The sequence below is a fragment of the Hermetia illucens genome, chromosome 4 (assembly GCF_905115235.1).
Source record: "Hermetia illucens chromosome 4, iHerIll2.2.curated.20191125, whole genome shotgun sequence".
NCBI lineage: Eukaryota > Metazoa > Arthropoda > Insecta > Diptera > Stratiomyidae > Hermetia > Hermetia illucens.
The window spans coordinates 89,894,870-89,912,870 of record NC_051852.1 but is presented as its reverse complement, the minus strand read 5'-3'; the positions used below and the strand labels follow the sequence as shown (position 1 = coordinate 89,912,870).

The 18,001-nt window shown below is 42.1% G+C and overlaps 1 pseudogene; it reads right to left on the bottom strand.

Moving 5' to 3' along the window:
• The window catches only part of LOC119655748, a 292,229-nt pseudogene that overhangs the window by 26,613 nt on the left and 247,615 nt on the right, over positions 1-18,001 (bottom strand).

The window sequence follows — 18,001 nt, the reverse complement described above, 5'->3', positions numbered from 1 at the left end:
AGTTCTTAATGTCTAAGAAACATGCTAACAGTGGATGAAAAAAACTAAATTGCCTGCAAGTGAAAAGGAAGATGGATCGTCGAGTTAATGAGTTTAACTGCGTAAATTAAAAAAGTGAATGTTATAGTTGCATCGAGAAGGCTACAAGGCACAATATTGTCAAGAGGCTCGGTCAAGGATGTTGGTTGTCAGAGGGACGAAGGAGAGGGAAAGAATGAAAACTACTTCTATAAGGAAAAGTAGAGAGAAAGGAAATAATAATATAAATCGTCCCACCATCTATCGAACACGTCTTCGAATTACTTAATGCCCGGACATTGTGGAAGGCTGAGTTTCTAGTACTCCTTGTCGCTTTATAATGTTTCAATATTCACTATGCTAGCCTCTTCTCTTTGTCAGGATGTCAGCTTGTACCCGCTTTGTTGTATAGTGACCCCGATATTCTTTTTCTTCAGCAGGTCCTTCATTTGCTGGCAACAGATGGCATCGTCAACATGGTGATTGGCTCATCCAATGCATTGTTGAAGCCTTTGAACAGCTGTTTGAGCTATGGATGACATTTTTACAACTGTCTGCTTCCTACTGCACCAGGCTTAATTTGGGTCCCCAAAAAGTAATTTACAAACACTCACTACAATTCCGTTGCTGAACCCCAGTTTTTCGAGAATATCTGCATCTTTTAAGTTACGCTGACTGTTTCAGCCTCAATCGGTCCTTACAAAATCTTAGAACTTTTCCTCTTTGACCTGGTAAATGAATATTTATTTCTATGTACATCCTGGTGTTTTCTCATACTATAGTGGCCGACATGAAAGTTCTGATCTATCGCCAGTATAAGAAATACCGTATTGTCTCGTGTTTGACCACCTGTGCTGCGAGAACCCCCTCAGACCAAACGAACCTTGTGTGTGTAGATCTTCGTCGGTTTCTCCTTGGAAAACTAATTTCCACAGTTTCCTACCATTTCTTCTTGCTCGTCCAGCGACTTAATTTCCAATCAGTGTGATTTTAATCAATGTTTGTGTGTGTGATTTCATTTCCGGTCTCTGGTGCTGATTGTCGCAGGTATTGTCCTCTTGGTATTATTTACAAAGAATTATTTCAATTTCTCGGTTATGTCACAGCTCAGACTTTCACTTTTTATCCTAGCCTCAGTGGTGGGTAATTTTGTCACTTTGCACTCACGGCGGGGTTCGGAACTCGTCGCCTGTTGATATATTTTTTTTCTTCTGTTTTCTCTTCTTGTGTTATATATATGTGTAATATACCGTTTGATGGTATCTTGTTTTACTTTTCTTCATGGCACGGCGGGTTTTCGACGATCCTCTCCAATTTGCTAACCAAGACCTCTTCGTAAAACTGCTCATCGTCCTTTGATATCCCTCGTTTTTCCTTTGAAACTAGCGGGAAACTTGGGACCAAAGGTCTTACGAGTGAATGGTCTACTTTTCCACCTATTAATTCTAATTTGCTATTCGATTTTGCAAGTACACCGAGTACGGGGTTACAGAACGTGCTGTTTATATAGGGCGAGGTCGTACGAACCGACCCACCTACCAAGCGTGGGTTCAAAGCACTTGAGAGTTGCCGGATATCCTGGAAGCGTCAATTCACAACACCACCACGACATGACAGGAGGTTTGAGGCAACGAACTTTGTACTATCCTCAGTAAATAAGCTAAAATGCTGAGATTAGAGAGAGGTAGCCGATATGGCAGGGGAAGTCCCCAATTCTGCCAATAAATAAGGCAAGGAAGGCGTTAGAGCGTAAGTAAATTAGTCGGTAATGAAACATATCCATGCCTGCCTGCTAACATTAATACCCTCACAAGAAGGCAAGAGCCCTTCGGAAAAGGAGTATTTGATATTTGCGCCCTACAAGAAATTCGAAACTGTGGTGCCAAAAGCTGTGACATAGAAGCAAAAGCGGTAAAAATGGCAATAAACTTCTCTATTTTGGAAACCCACGCCATCCATTTAGTAGTAGTTCCATTAGTAGCGCCGCAATCAAACGAATCAAATGGGAAAAAGCGACAGAACCTGACATCGCAGCTGTATAAGCTTTGGAAAGCGAAGGACTAAGACCAAATACTGTGGCCAAAGAGTTCTTCAATCGCATTATTGGGAGAGTAGAATATCATCTGTCTGGCAAGAAAGCACCACCAATCAATATTGGAAAATATGTAGTCCAACAGAATATTCAAGTTCCCGTCCGAACCGGTTGCTGTCTCATTCCATGAAGATTATTCTCAAACCATGGAAACCTACCTACACCCACGCAAAAATCTTCCGACCCACGATTGTAATTTCCTGACTACGAATAGGACTGGAAAGACTAGAAGATCGGTTCAAAAGGGAAACTTACATAAGTGACATTCCTCACTGTAGATAACTTTCCGAGCGAAAAGGAAATTCGCGGAAGCAGTACTCCATGAGCTCACGGCAAAAAATGAGAAGGCGATATCTGAAAAGAATACGCATTCATGGACATCGAAGGCGCTTGCAATTATGCCTAATCCGCGGCAATTTGCGATGCGGCAAGACAATTTGGAACCGATCCATTCTTAACGAGTTGAATCCCTCACATGCCGGAGTGGAGAAAAGGATTCACAGACTAATCCGAGGAAAACTATTGAGGCAGGATGCCTTAGGGGTTGCTTACAGAAAGGAGTTCTCTCTTCTCTGTTATGATTTCTAGAAAAAGACACCGTGGAGGACACAAAACTCTACGCGCAGCATTTGCGGTGCTCTAGTCATGATAATTATCGGCAAGTTTGCGTGCATAGTATATGACCGCTTGAATGCAACTCTGGATATAATCCACAGTTGGTGGTGGTGACTGCTGACTCATGGCGAACGCTAGCATGACTGGTCAAGTGATAGTTTAGTTTAGTTTACTCGGGAACTGCAACTCCGAGCACTCGGGCCATTGTTAGGCCTTTGTACTACCCCCGTAAATTGCCTATTCAATGGCTTCCCGCCTACGGTGTGCGCAGGCTGTAGCGAATCTGAGAACATTCTCCACAGGCAGAGAGTATGCAGATTCTTCATTGAAGAAAACCTTGCCAAGGTGTTTTCGTCTGAGATCTGAGGATGCCGGCCGCTGCATAAAAAGTGCAGGCCGTCTCCTCCTCCATCTCACATTGGCTGCACATAGCCGAAACCACTACCCCAATCTTTTTCATACGGTAGTTTAAGGAGCAGTGTCCCGTTGAAAGCCCTTCTAGGGTTTCTATGTCCCACTTCTTAAGGGACAACAAAATGCCGCTCTAGTGGCCCTAGGCTCTTCCACAAGGATTTTCGCTTGCCGGCAAGAGTCCAAATTCTCCACTCGGTTGCGTGAATCCTTGCAATTTCACCCTTCAGAGTAGACTTGACAGTAGATGGTCGGATTCCAGGAGCTGGTTCTGGCCCCAACGTTGTGGATCCAGACCCTCGGCGAGTCAGTCTGTTAGCCTCGCCATTACCAACGATGTTAGAGTGCCACGGCACCCACATCAGGAATGTTTCGTTCAGTCGGCCAAGTTTCAGCAGCATCTGATGACAACTCCACACCAACTGGCTTGATATGTCGTTGCCATTTAGAGCTGATAATGCCGCCCGACTATCGGAACAGATTCAAATGGTGTGACTCTTCAACTTTTGTCGCAGACATTCTTCTGCTGCCAATGAAATGGCATATTCTCCGCCTGGAATATGGTCGTCATTTTTCGGAGGGGTCGGACCAGTTTCATAATCGGATTCTCCGATCCATCCTCCATGACTGATCCGTCGCAGAAATTATTAGGTCTGTAATCTAAAAAGACTCATGGCCACTTGTCGACCATTCTTCTCTTTCGGTGATTACGACAGTGTATGTCTTTTCAAAGGCGAATCTGGAAACCATATGATCGGTCGGCATCATGGCTTCGGGATGTTTTCCAAGGAATTTCCAGATAGACGCATGACCGTTTGATTGGCCTCCTTCCACGCTCCAATGGTATCGAGCCTATATGCGTCGTTGGCCGCTTTCCGTTTCACCTCCAAGTGAAATGGGGGGTAAATTTAGGATAGCTTCAAGTGCCGCAGTCGGCGTAGTATTCATTGCTCCAGCAATACTTAGGCAACCAAGTCTCTGGATCTGCGTTAGCAGCTTCCTGCCGTTAGCAAAGTTCAGTCTGGCCACCAGCCGATGCATGCATACATCAAATGGGTTTTATTATGGATGTATACATCCAGTATATCCGTTTGGGTGACAGTACCCAGGTCTTACCTATCGCATCCTACAGCACCCAGAGCAATCTGCTGGATTTCTGATATGATGCTCCACGTTAACTTGGAGTCGAAATGTACTCATAAGTACTTGACTGTTTGCACCAGCTGGATTTCGGCCACCTGCTAAGGTGGGTAGCGTATCGTTGCCCCCACCTGACGTTCCTAGTGAACATAACTAGTCCAGTCTTCCTAGCGTTCACCGTGAGTCCATGCGGAGGCACCAGCTGTGGACATTCATGCAGAGTTGCATTCAAGCGGTCACATACTGTGTCCCGCAAACTTGCCGGTAATTATTACGGCTAGGTCGTCCTCAAATGCTTGCGCGAAGACTTTTTTGTCAAGTGATGCTCACTAGAAACGTGGGGTAGGGCGGTTGAGAAATCCAGCTGTCAAAAACAGTCAAACATTTCAGAGTACATTTCGACCTCCACACTAACGTGGAAGCGCTATATCAAGGAGCAATACCAGAAATGGTGCAGATTGCTCAGGTGCGTAGGACTGTAATAACGTAAGACATAAGGACTTTCAGCATTACTGGAGCAATGAGTACTACGTCGACCGCGGCACTAAAAACTTGCATTTCAAATGATTTCCGGGCTTTACTTCTTGTGCTAATTGAGTTTTTCATCCAAGTGCAAATCAAAGTGCAAAATTCGCTATAATGAGGCATATGATGGACCCAATTTATGAGCTCGTCTAGAAATCGAGAATCGTAGTAGTAGTAGTTTTCGCTGCTTGTATCTCTCGAAATATAAGTAGTGGCATCCGCGCATGGTTGTTGTCAGCCAACAGAACCTATTTCAGCTTACAAAAACTATTCCGCTCGAAACGTCTCACCATAGGGCCAAAGCTCTTACTGGACAAGACTATGATCTTGCCAGCCCTCATGTATTCCTCGGAAACTTGGGTTCTTAGCAACAAAAATTGCGAACTCTTGGCCGCGTCCGAGAGAGGAATCCTCCGAAAAATGTTTGGCCCCTACATGAGGATGGACGATTCCGTAGCCTACACAATGACGAAATCTATGAGCGATACCATGACCGTTCGGTTGTGGAAAAAATCCGGCTCAATAGGTTACGGTGGGCGGGTCACGTAATCCGTATGGATGAGGATGATCCCACGGGGAAAGTCTATAAGGGCAATATCTATGGTAGAAAAAGAAGACGAGGCAGACCCTGCCTAAGATAGAGCGATGGCGTAACTTTTAGGGATATCGAATTGGTGGACTTCGGCGCAAAACCGGGATGTCTGGAGTTCCTTATTAGGGTAGGCTAGACCGGATATCGGTTGTTGCGTCGTTGACTGATGATGATGATTGGGAAAAGTGTTGGAGTACATATGTCTGTATGTCTACTATTTTATTCGATTTTGATCCGTCAAGGCTAATATTTGGCTGAGGGTAGAGGAAAATATGAATAATTACTGTAAATAAATTTTGTGTGTGAAATAGATACGGGTCCTTCTTACTGGAATGTTACCTAGAATACTGTCAAATGTTTTCCTGAAAGCAGAGACTTAGTGCAATTTAGCATGAAAATATTTCCAACACAGGACACAAAACGCCAGATAGGACTTTTTTGATAGTTGGTTTACAATCCATTAAATAAATGGCAGATGACCACTGCCAGTTTCTACAAATTTGCTAAATTATAATTATATGCAAATCCGAGTATCTGAAATTGCAGATGAGGTAATGTTGCTTACTAGAGACTTATCAGCAGCACTATTCACCATAAATAATAAAACACAAGCTTGCTGAATTCTGACCCGAAGCCCTTATCTGCTTTCCAGACATTCCTTTGCAAATCCTTCATACAGTGAATGTTAGTTGGGACCGTGAGAAAACCATAAACTTTCTGGTTCCTGTTTATGTTTAGATTATTCATGCAGAAGCTAACTGATCTGTGAATATTCTTATCTTGTTAAAGTTTACTGTCGGAAGTCTATCTTTCTGGTTGAAAGAATTATCTATCTTTTCCTTAGGAAATCCGCAAGCGAGTTCGGTGAGTTCTGGTGTATGTAGTATTATTGATTGTTAAACTAAGTGAACTATTTAATTCAATACCAAGATTGTTAGATTTGTGGTAGTTTATTTCACAAATTACACTAAAGGGAATTATAAAAATATTGAAATTCTAGATCGACTCCGTATCTAAGTACACCAGCATTTAATAATATAATGGAGTTCGGTCTTGAATAAAAATGTATCCACTCTCTTAAAGAAGAAAATCTCCAGGGCCCTGGACATTTACTGTACGGTACAGTGAGCAAAATACCTACAGAGAACCTCCAAGGTGTGTTATCTTTAAATCCTCATTACGGAGGTCTAGATACTTGATTGTTTCCATTACGCGACCCCTGCTATCACACCTTTTATATAATATTACAAACTTAGCTCTAAAGTTCACCGATATAAAAGTGAAACTGAACCATAAGATTATAAAAAAGGGAACGCAAGACTACTTCCACCTTCCGGTGTGAAATAAAAAATACATAACCACCTTCCTATCCCCATAGATCCGAGTACTAAAAGATAATAAAAGATACCGACGCTATGTGTCTTCCCGATAGGAGTTCCTCGGGAATCTTCACCACAATTTCTATGTAAATACTTGGCGCTAGTAAGATATTCCTGACCGTTGCTGGATTTGGTTCCATTCCTTCATCTTATTACAAAGCCATACAAAAAACGCAAGCGATATCTCCGCAGGGATGAAAATGATTTTGGGATTGAAGTAGAGACTGTCGCCTAGAATTTTGAACAGGAGAGTATGTAGGGCGCAATTTCCGTTCCGCCCCTTTGGAAGGATATTACTCTGACCTCCACAACGTTCAGGGCGGCTAGGGTGTATTAAAATGAAATTCATTTAAAACGTTATTCTGGTATCTTGGAAAAATAATTAACACGAAGAGCAAGGGATACTATTGTGTATCTATTAACAATCTCCTACGGTATCAGTATGTCGTAGATTTGAGGGATACCCTTTGCATGTAAGAGACCCTTCCAGCTCTCTATTGAATGCTAAGTGAAAACCGCAAGTTTCTCTCAAGGTCCAGGGGATATTGAAAAGGGTTAGGGTAGTTCCGGTTGAGGTGTCGGAAATCTATTATTCATAGCATAAGTGCGGCCCCGAAAGCTTTGCCTATGGTGCCCACATGAAAGCCGTAAGCTGACAAATAGTAAAATGCTATATGTTGCGGGTATTCAGTTTACAACAAGTTATCTATGGTAAAAGAATAATATGTGAGGGTTTCTAGGTAGTATTAACCTGAGATTTGAGTAGCGCAACATTACAGCATATATAGCGACTGGATGAGGTTTATTATAGGCCGGAAGTCTATTAAAGTATTGTGTTGGTCGGCGATGAGATAACGTAGATACAAGATGGGTCTTCATGGAAGCATTACGTAGGAGCTTTTAAATAATAGAAACAGCATTTTCCGTATGTGGTTCCTTGCTACCGAAGTAATTGGGTTTGATATTTACAATGCTGACTTTAATAACACATAATTGTCCCATAATGTCACTGAAAATGCACATTTTTGTTGGCTGTGTGGGATGCATTCAGACCCTTTTGTTTTACTGAACTAATTTTACAAACTTTGTTGACTGTTTGTATTTATGTAATAAAAAGCGGTGTGCGTTAATATTTATTTAGGGCGTTTAATAATTCTGATATTAGCTGTTTGGAAAATAAGGGAGCATCCTTCAGAAATAATGGTACTGGAGAAAATTTAACAAAGCACTCCTTCAGAAATAAGTTTCAACCAACTCGGAAACCGGAAGTTTGGTGATTCTGATATCAAGATTTTGTGGCTCTGAAGTTTATAAATTTTGGGGAGGAAAGAGGCAGTTTCGTCAGCACAATTTACTAATTTGTGGGATTGAGTGGGTAGTTGCTCAGTAGTTCGTTGCTAGGAAAATGTCCCAGTAAGGCGTCTCAAATCACTATTCAGGGTATCATGTATCAATGTTGTACCAGTACGATTTGCACCAAACTTTTTAATAACGTGTCCTATACTACGATCTATGTTTTTATTCAAAGGGTTTTTTTTTTTACTTTTTACTTTTCAAATTTTATGAATATACAATTATTAACTTCATTCGAGTGGAAAGAATAATGGGATCTTTCTCAAGGTCTAAGTTCTATGTAGGGGCATTATATGTTTTGATTAAGTAGATCTAGAGGCTGTAATGATGCTAGCTAGTTGAGTTAAGTTTAGTGGGGAGGCCGCAACTACATTCACTCAGCCCAGTGTTAGGTCGCGTTGTACTATTCCCAATGGTCAGGATTCACAGGCTTTTGCAAATCTAAGAAAATTTACCACAGACAGAGAGTGCGCAGATTCTTCGCTGAAAAAAAAACCTTATCGAGCTATTTTCGGTTGAGTTCGGAGGAGGTCGGGTAGCAGCATATGGAGGGCAGGGTCGCCTCCTCCTTCTCACATTAGTGCACATAGCTGAGACCACCGCCCCAATTGCTATGTGGTAGTTTACGCGGCAGCGTTCCATTAAAAGCTTTCCTAGGGTTTTCACGTGCCACTTCTTAGGGGACAACAAAAATTACGCTCTAGCGGCTCCTGTTTTTTCATGAAACTATTTGCCTGGCGACAAGAGCTCAAATTTCTCCATTAGGGTTGCGTAAATTCGGTCTAATTTTGCCCTTCGAAATATACTTCACAGTGGTTCTAGCCCGATCATTGTGGACCCTTGACGAACCAATCTGCCAGCTTCTTAATTACCAGCGATGTTCGAGTGCGCTGGGGTCCAGAATTAAGAATGTTTTGTTTACTTGGGCAAGTTTCAGAAGTACCTGATAGCAACTTCACACCAACTGACTTGATATGTCGTGCTATTTAGTGGCTGATAATGCTGACAGACTATCGGAACAGATTCAAATGATGACTCCGCCGTTTTTTATGCAAACCATCTTCCATTGCAATTAAGTGGCATCTGTTTTCCAGGCTGGAATTGGTCGTCATTTTCGAAGAGGTCGGGCCAGTAACGTCTCATAACTGATCCTTCGGTGATATCTTCACCGAGACATAATCCCAAAAGACTCGTGGTCTTTTATGAGGATTCCTCCTTTTTAACAAAAGCTTATTAGAATCGAGTCGATGTCTGTCCATCCGTCTGTCTGTCTGCCTGTTTCCCTGTCTGTTTAGTAGGACACGACTAGACTGATTGCCAGGAAAGTTGGTTCGAGCGTGTGGCGTCTAGTGAATTCCTTTACATACAGCAAGTGGCGTCATTTTGTGTCAAGGTTTAAGGGAAGAAAGGAGGGTGCAACATTTTTTTCGCAGAATGTGGTCACGTGGGGGCGTCAAAGTAGCAATTAGTACTTTTCGAAACTGGTTTCATATTGATCCCGGTTGAAACGAAGGGGAACGAGGGCTCAAAATATAACTCCCCAATAATATATAACCATATTTAGAAATTTAGCCGGAAACCCCCTTCATGCTAGAGGTAGGCAGTGGGTATAATATAAGACATAAATCCGGGAAGTTTGAAGGAAAGCCATCTATTACTAAGAGAGTTATAGAAGGTGAAACTTTTACATTTTATGTGAATTTCATGCATTCTGAAACGTGTATGACGTTATCATAACATATCAATTCGTCAGTACCACAACAATGTAAGTTGATATGAATGGGAGGTCGCAGGGAAACATTTCGTTTTAGTTTGTTAATCATTTATATATAAATATCAATTACTCGAGACAGACATCTGTATGTATGTATATATATATGTGCTAGTGAAGTTTACGGGTAGTTTCTAATATTTTCCAATGAGTTTCTACGCACCAATGGTATCGAGCCTGCATGCATCGTTAGCTACTTCCCGTTCTACTTCCAAATGAATGGAGGATAGATATAGGATAGCTTCGAGTGGCACGGTTCGACGTAGTATTCGTTGTGCCAGTAATAATTAGGCAACCGAATCTCTGCAATCTGCACGATTTCTGGTGTTATTCATGGATATAATGCCTCACGTTAGCTTGGAGTTGAAATGACCCATGATAAGGTGGGTAACGTGTAGCTACCCCACCTAGATACTATAATAATGGTGATCCCCTCGTTAGTGTTGGAACTTCCCCACTATACACCCTGGCCGGTAACATCACATCTTTCTTTTACCCCATGCCTTTACTTTTGGCATATTGAATAGCTCTGATTATGTTCCACTGGAAACTTGGCATACTGGATAGCTCTGATTAATGTTATACTCGGAACTTCGTATAATAAATAGGGGAAATAAGCAGAGCACCCTGTTAACTTATTATCGACAGTTAGACCGTTGTGGTGCCGATTTAAAACCACTGTTTATTGGCATGCAGCCAGTCAGCATGGCAGAAGTTCAAGCTCTTTGACTGCCATACCAACAGCCCCATCACCGGTTTACAATGCTGCGTTGCACTTTCTCTTGAATCTTTGTAGAAGCCGCTCCCAAACCCTCTTTATATCTGGTTCAGGGGACGCCGATAGTAAGGAAAGACTTCTGCACCATTATGCTCCTCTTCCGGGAGCCAAAGGAGGAACTTTTAAAAGATGGAAGCATAGAGACCGTCTTCAAGGTTAGTGATCTTAATAGAATGGTATCTCATACTTATAAATTAAATCTTTACCCCTTAGTATGCAAGTTGGATAAAAGCATTTACCAGATCATGGCTGCCATGTAACGGAAAGAAAGCCGGAGTAATCTGTGAGGAGTTCCTAGATCCGCTCATTGAGCTGTGGTTTAAAAATACACTCAAAATATTTCATGTTTATCGTAAGATACGACGGGATAGATACTTGAAATTTGTTTTGCTACCAGAACAATACGCGTCCATTACCGGCTGAGTTTATGGCTATGGAAGAACAATTTTGACTGGCTTTTAAAATATGCACGCGCCACTCGACTTCAGTACCGGCGGACTCGATGGATTTTCTTTCTCTAACTTTGGCTCAGATTCTCCCAATAATGTATGCACATAATATCATGGAACTCTACAGCGCAAATCGTGCTCGCGTGATCTGGGATCCGCTTTCCATCAGATTATGAACTAAATTCCTACATAAAGAAGAAGAGTTCCCCCCTGTGAACAACCACACGTAGTTGGGGGATGACTACCTACGATTATGTTCCCATTCCCATAGTTGATTTAAATGAGAAGGCGGGCTTCCCCAATACCTTGTTATGTGACATTCGGAGAAATTATACTTCTTGTGGACGATATTGAAAGCAAGATCATCTCTGCGATCAAAGCCCCTAAGCGGAGCAAAGCCGTTCTTTCCCCTTGGCGGCATCCCAACAGGATCGATTCTTGTAGCTATTGTGGTTTCTGCAGAATTATTACTTTCATTTCGGTACATGGAAATTCAGGGAATCCTGCGCAGGGCGTCAGAGAAGAGGGTCATTGATTCTGAAGAAAGATCTTCTTGAGTATGATAATTTCAGGCGTATTTCTGTTCTCCCTGCCGTCGCAAAGATAATGGTGAAAATAATCATGCGCATTTCAAAGAAAAGCTTAAATGCCTGATCGGCACAGAGCAGGCTAAATTTGGCTCTTAATTCTTCTGCAGTAGTCACAAAAGTACCCTGTGGATCGTGATAGAATATTGTGGGGAAGGAGCTTCGACAGAATGAAAAGAAAGTGTATCCAGAGTGCTCTACGCAGAATAAGCGCTCCGAAGAAACTAGTTTTTGTTAGAGCGATATATGACTGCTCGAAATGTCACGCCCTACATCGATGACAATCTCTCCGGTTGGATTTCTTGCTATGCCCGATATATCATCTTCCCGGAGCACATAGAGCGGTCCCATGAGTGATGTTGTCTTTCCTCAGACACTTCGACTAGGCTGATGAAATATGCCTGCTCTCCCATTGATTCATGAATCTTGTCGAAATGGCTCTGAATTTCGGGGAGACAAGCAAAGTGGAACTTAAGCTAAACACCATCAAAGCCAATGTACTTAGTCAGAGTAGCAATGAGCAGATCATCGAAGGCGATGATCAATTTTTTCTGCCAGGGAGGCACCGAACTTGACGACGTATATATTGACGGTCCTAAGTGAGTTTCTGATGCTCCGGAAATGCAACTATCTCAAGACCAACATCAAGTCGAAGTTGTTCTGCGACAATGGTCACCCTATTTTATTATTGTATATAGGAACAATACGGGGAAATCACAGTAATTCAAAAGCTCCAATCGTTTATAAGGTCTTACCGGCATTAGGTAGTGGCCGCAGTTTGGCCTGAACAGTATCAACCCTTGGAAGCGATAACTGAAAAGTGGCAACTTATATGTCATACTTCGAGAAAAGGTGACAATTCTATTGCCGTTATACCATTTACTAGAAACCATTAGTCCATCATATCTGCAAGGATTTGGGAAAAAGTTCGGGTTGCTCGAGTTGTTGACCTTGTTAGTGACTACTATAGTCAAAGCAACCAGTAGATCTGAAAATCAAATCAGCGACTCAGGTCGTTTTGTACAAAGGATGAGGTAAAAAAAATTGCGAACTCTTGCCGCGTTCGAGAGAAGAATCCTCCGAAGAATTTTGGCCCCTATATGAGGATGGACGATTCCGTAGCCTACACAATGACGAAATCTATGAGCGATACCATGACCGTCCGGTTGTGGATAAAATCCGGCTCAATAGGTTACGGTGGGTGGGTCACTTAATCCGTATGGATGAGGATGATTTCCACCCGGAAAGTCTATAAGGGCAATATCTATGGTAGAAAAAGAAAAAGAAGACGAGGCAGACCCTGCCTAAGATGGAGCTATGGTGTAGGTCAGGACGCCAGGACAGCTGTTAGGGATATCGAATTGATGGACCTCGGCGCAAAACCGGGATGTCTGGAGTTCCTTATTAAGGCAGGCCTAGACCCGATGCCGGTTGTTACGCCGTTGATGATGATGATGAGGTAATGCCGAGTAGCTAGTAAAGACATTTGACGGGAATACCTTGGCGAGTAACTGCGATACCATGAACTCCCAAGGGTAGCCAAAATAAGCAGAACAAATACAATTGATGAGTATTCCTTATTAGACGGACCAGAAGAAAAGCAAATTTTCTGAGAAAGAGGAAGTATGCACGACAACAAAGTTGAGTTTTACAAAGCTTCTCACGAAAGCAGGCCCTTGAGAGACAGGGGAAAAAGGTTGTTGCGAAGAACTGAACATCTCAATTTACTTATCTCCACTTATCAATGATTCGGTCAGTATTTAACGCGTCGTCAATAAGAACAATCGGGCTCAGCCGCAACGGTAAGCTGTACATTGAACTGAAACTGCAAGATAACTTGCAAATGCTGCATAGTTGGAGAAAATATGAATTCGTGATCTCGTCTAATATTGAGAAAAAAATGCAACCCAGAGGTAGAAAAACCCCTACTACATTCCTGTCCATTTAAACTGTACTATAACTTACCAAGGACGAGGAAGCGAGGTTTCCACTTACGGAGAAGTTGAAGACAGCTTTTTATATCGAGAATTTGCTAAGCGACAGACTTTTAAACAAGCAAATGTTGGTTATGTTTAACCCTGGAGGATTCAACCTACGCATGTAGGCATCATTTGATGGTCACAACCTTTTGAGCGATAGTCCCGAGGAGTCCAAAGAGATCCTATGAAGGAAGACTTTCGTTTGAAAATAATGAAGTAGGATTCGTCAAGCAAGCTGACAGGACATCAAGTATTGACGGAACATTTGACCCTCTCTAAAGGCATGCAACAATCCATCATCTAAATTCCCCGGTGGATCCTTTATGCCAAAGAGGATCACTTTGAACTACATAGATTCTGCGAAACCTTTAAATCAGCGTACGTGGAGCTAGTTTACAATAGGATCAAGCGGTGAAGCTCTGCGCCAACACCTGATTAAAATCAATTAAAGCCAAGAAGCCTTGGTTGAAATTAAAACTGAACGGTACTTTACTGCTCGTTGAACTGACGCATCTGGTGAGGTCGACATTACAACTAAATGAAACAACTTTGTGCTGCTGGTGCGACCATAAAACTAAGTGAAAATGGATAAGGACAAAACTGGAAAGCTACGTCGCGGGGTTCCTGAGATACGAAAATTAAATGATCAATCCTGGGTTTGCTTTCATGTCAAGTGAAAGGAGATCCCGGCGAAGTATCCTTCACCGGCGTTGCCGACAAGGGAAATCTGTTGAAGTATCACCCACTATTTTAAAACTAGGTGGTGGCTTACATGTCCGATCACTAATAGATTGCGGAGCTTTCCTTGACCGTCAAGGTTTCCTCAAAGTCGCATGCAGGCTTCGGAGTGCGAATGTATCCAACGACCGCAAGCATCCCATTCCATTCTTCCAAGGTAGCGAATGATGGCATGGAAGTACTTTGAAACTATTTGAGAGCGCTGATTCTCAGCGAGCAAAGAGTGATTCTCAATGACCTGCAAAAATGTGTCAAATATTCGAGGCAGAGGATGAAGGGTAACTTGCCTGCCGTTCGGATCTCGCGAGCCCCCTTTTTTTGCTCTGCGGGGTATATTACATAGGTGTTTCCAGGACGTGGATGTGAAAGGGCGAGGCTTCAAATATTTGAAAGGGTATGCATGCCTCTTCGCACGTATGACAAGGAAACATGTATATCTTGAATTGGTTAACGATCTTTTGATCGGGACATTTCTTGCTGTGTTTAAGCGATTCGTGCAACTTTGTTGGAACGAAAAGCGAGACTGACAGGGAGGTGCAAGAGGAAAAATAGCAGCACCAGAGAAGATCGCAGCCAAAGATGGCGTCACTTCCAATTCTTACCGATCTCCACACCACAATTTATCGGCTTTCGGAACGCAACTGCCAAGTTTGCAAAAGGCCACTTGAAATACGTATTCGATGAGACAAAGGTTATTGAAGCTTTCGAGGATATCCCACCAATTCAAGGTATACCTGAATTCTAGGCCGCTTGTTTCGCTCTGCAGCAATCTAGACAACACTGAAGTCCTGAAAGTGGTCTCAGGAATATGAATTGGACAAGGAAATTATGAATTTGAAACTTGGCCAGTTGGTACTTGCATTGTTAGCTCGTGGGGCTCCAGACAATCCCGACTAAATGTCGTAGTGAACACTTCGATAGAGGCATATTATTAAGCGGTCTCTGTTCGACCGAAGAATCTTATGGAAAATTAAACCATATCATCAGAGCACTCATCGAAATGAGTAGTTGAGATGAACGGATTTGGCGAGCCTAAGTGTCCAGGTAATGTCCGAATACGAATATGAGGTACACTAGGATTCTTGTCATGATCTATGGCCGCAGAGATCGCCTAGTCCTGATAACTAAAGACGCACTTACCAAAACAGTGGATGACATCCGTAGCAAAATAGAGGGGTGAACAGATGAGAATCTAAGACTTCCTCTGCATAGTTGAGCAATATGAGCTTCGGTTGCATCCCGTAACTGTAGTTCCCCGAACAAACGATAAGGACGACATTTAATTCTTCCTCACGCCAATGACAACAACCACGAAAGCTTTTTAGAGATCAGCGAGGATGAGCTCACATCATGTAACCCTATCTTTTCGTGCTTATCCAAAGTCATTAAGGACATTAATTTGATACCTTACCGACAACTTGAAATGAGGTAATGGCGAGCTGCGCAGACTCCGACGCCAACGGAGCTGAAACGGTTCCGCTGACTTATCATGGGCAGTGGCACGAATTGGGAGGTGTCGACATTATTCAGACGGGCGACTGCTGTCGTATCCTCACCGGCGGCATAATTTGCGATCCAAGTTTTCGGAGGTAAGGAAGGTGGTTTCGGGCCTACCATGGCGATATATCCTGGGAAATTGAATGTAATACAGATGAATAATACCTATACAACCTCATCATCAATTGCTGGAATCAGGCATCAGGGGCTTCGCCCAGTGCAGATCGAGATTCGCCCAGAAGTTCCACCTATATTGCATCGACACCTCGTCGCTACAGGCATGATTTATGGGTCTATTGTCATCACCGGGGAGTGACACCTCTCATGTTAGCCATTTATCACCGCCTACGTTTAGGTCAAGTCGATTTCTAACCTAGTTGGCATTTTAAATGTGCCAATTTCAAGTACATGGCGAAATACTATCTAAGTGTGGTAGCAAGTTATGTGTAACCAGTGTATGTAAGTGTCTGGCTTTGGAAATGAAGCATTAAAAAACTACTTAATGTGCTTATTGCAAATATTCCTCCTCCTATCTCTCAAAAGTGATAGCTTCTAAAACGATGGGAGATATTACTTTCCCTCAATCTAATAGACGGAACTGGAGCGCTTGGCTATTAGGATTCTACACCTGGCGATTCTCAGATTTATATGCTTTGGTCTCCTGTTGCAAATTCACAAGTTTCGATGTCTCCTCGTTATTACTCCCATTGAAATCGTTGTTTCTTTCTCCATCTATATAAGCATTTTATTGGTTAGATGTGCCACTTCCAACGTTTTTCCCAGGAGGACATTCAGTTTGAGTTGCAGAGCCTTTTGCTGAATATTCTAAAGCATTTCTTAAAAACTTCTCATGATAAGAAGGAACAAGATACTTTAAGCATAATTGTAGTTACTTTAAAGATTATTCATTGAGATCTTTATACAAAGGTAATTGAAGTACTTGAACTAAATTGGATTCAATATAAATACGACATAAATATGATTGGGGTTCATTTCGCTGTAATGCGGTGACCATGTTTTTTCACGCCTAAGTTTTTATCCAGGACAAGCTACTTCATTGTGCAGGAATGGTTGGATATCGAACGCGTCATACGAACAATAAAATATGATTCATAAATAATCTTCTTATGATTTCCGACAAAGTTATATTAAACACAAGAAACTTGACGGCCTCATTCATACAAAAAGATACCAAAATGATAGTCATCTTGTTACGCTACAGAAGAAATATACAAGCGAAAGAAAAATGAAGGAAAAAACGGAAAGCTCTATGAAGGAATGATCCGTGTACCACGATAAACGTAAGGTCAATTTATGTAAGTCAACTGGAGTCCGTACAATACGAAATCGGAAAATAATGTAGCGCCGTCATTGAAGATGGTGACTGACAAAATGTATAAAGAGAATAAACAAAGGAACGAAGAATAATAACAACAACGTCGAAAATCCAAGGACGATTTATTTTGGCTTGTCCAGTTCATGGTTTTCTAGCGTGCAAGCAAGCTCGCTTGGAATGTCCTTGGGGGTGATTTCACCTATTTAAGGAGCCAGAATGACTACTATTAGTCTTCGGGGGTTTATTGAGTGTTTTTGTATACAGATTTGAGATGGTGAATTTTTTAAGTTGAGTATATTTACGTATGCAAGAATGTATGGGAACTGTAGCATTTCAAACAAGATGTTTGTTCCTTTTATTATTACGGTCATAGTTCATCTAAGAAAGATATTGTTTCCATTAGATCTTGAGTCGTGTCTGCATACCGTCAAACATATCCTAATTAGACGTGACAAAATTGAAACATCACATACGACTGTGATATTATTATCCGATATAGTCACGTCAACACCTAATACCAATGCGGTCCTCAAGTATTAAAACACTCCTTTAAGGGACGCGCGATAAAGTAGTGAAGCAATGGAAGGAAAGGCGTACTTGCCGAGCTATGTCAGAATTCGAACTTGCATTCAATAGTAAACAAGTCGGGAAACCGGAAGCTAGACGCTTCGGGTATGGAAGGTTTTGTGTGTTTCTTTTATAAAGAGATTTAGGTGTGAATTTGTCCCATTAGCATGTAGC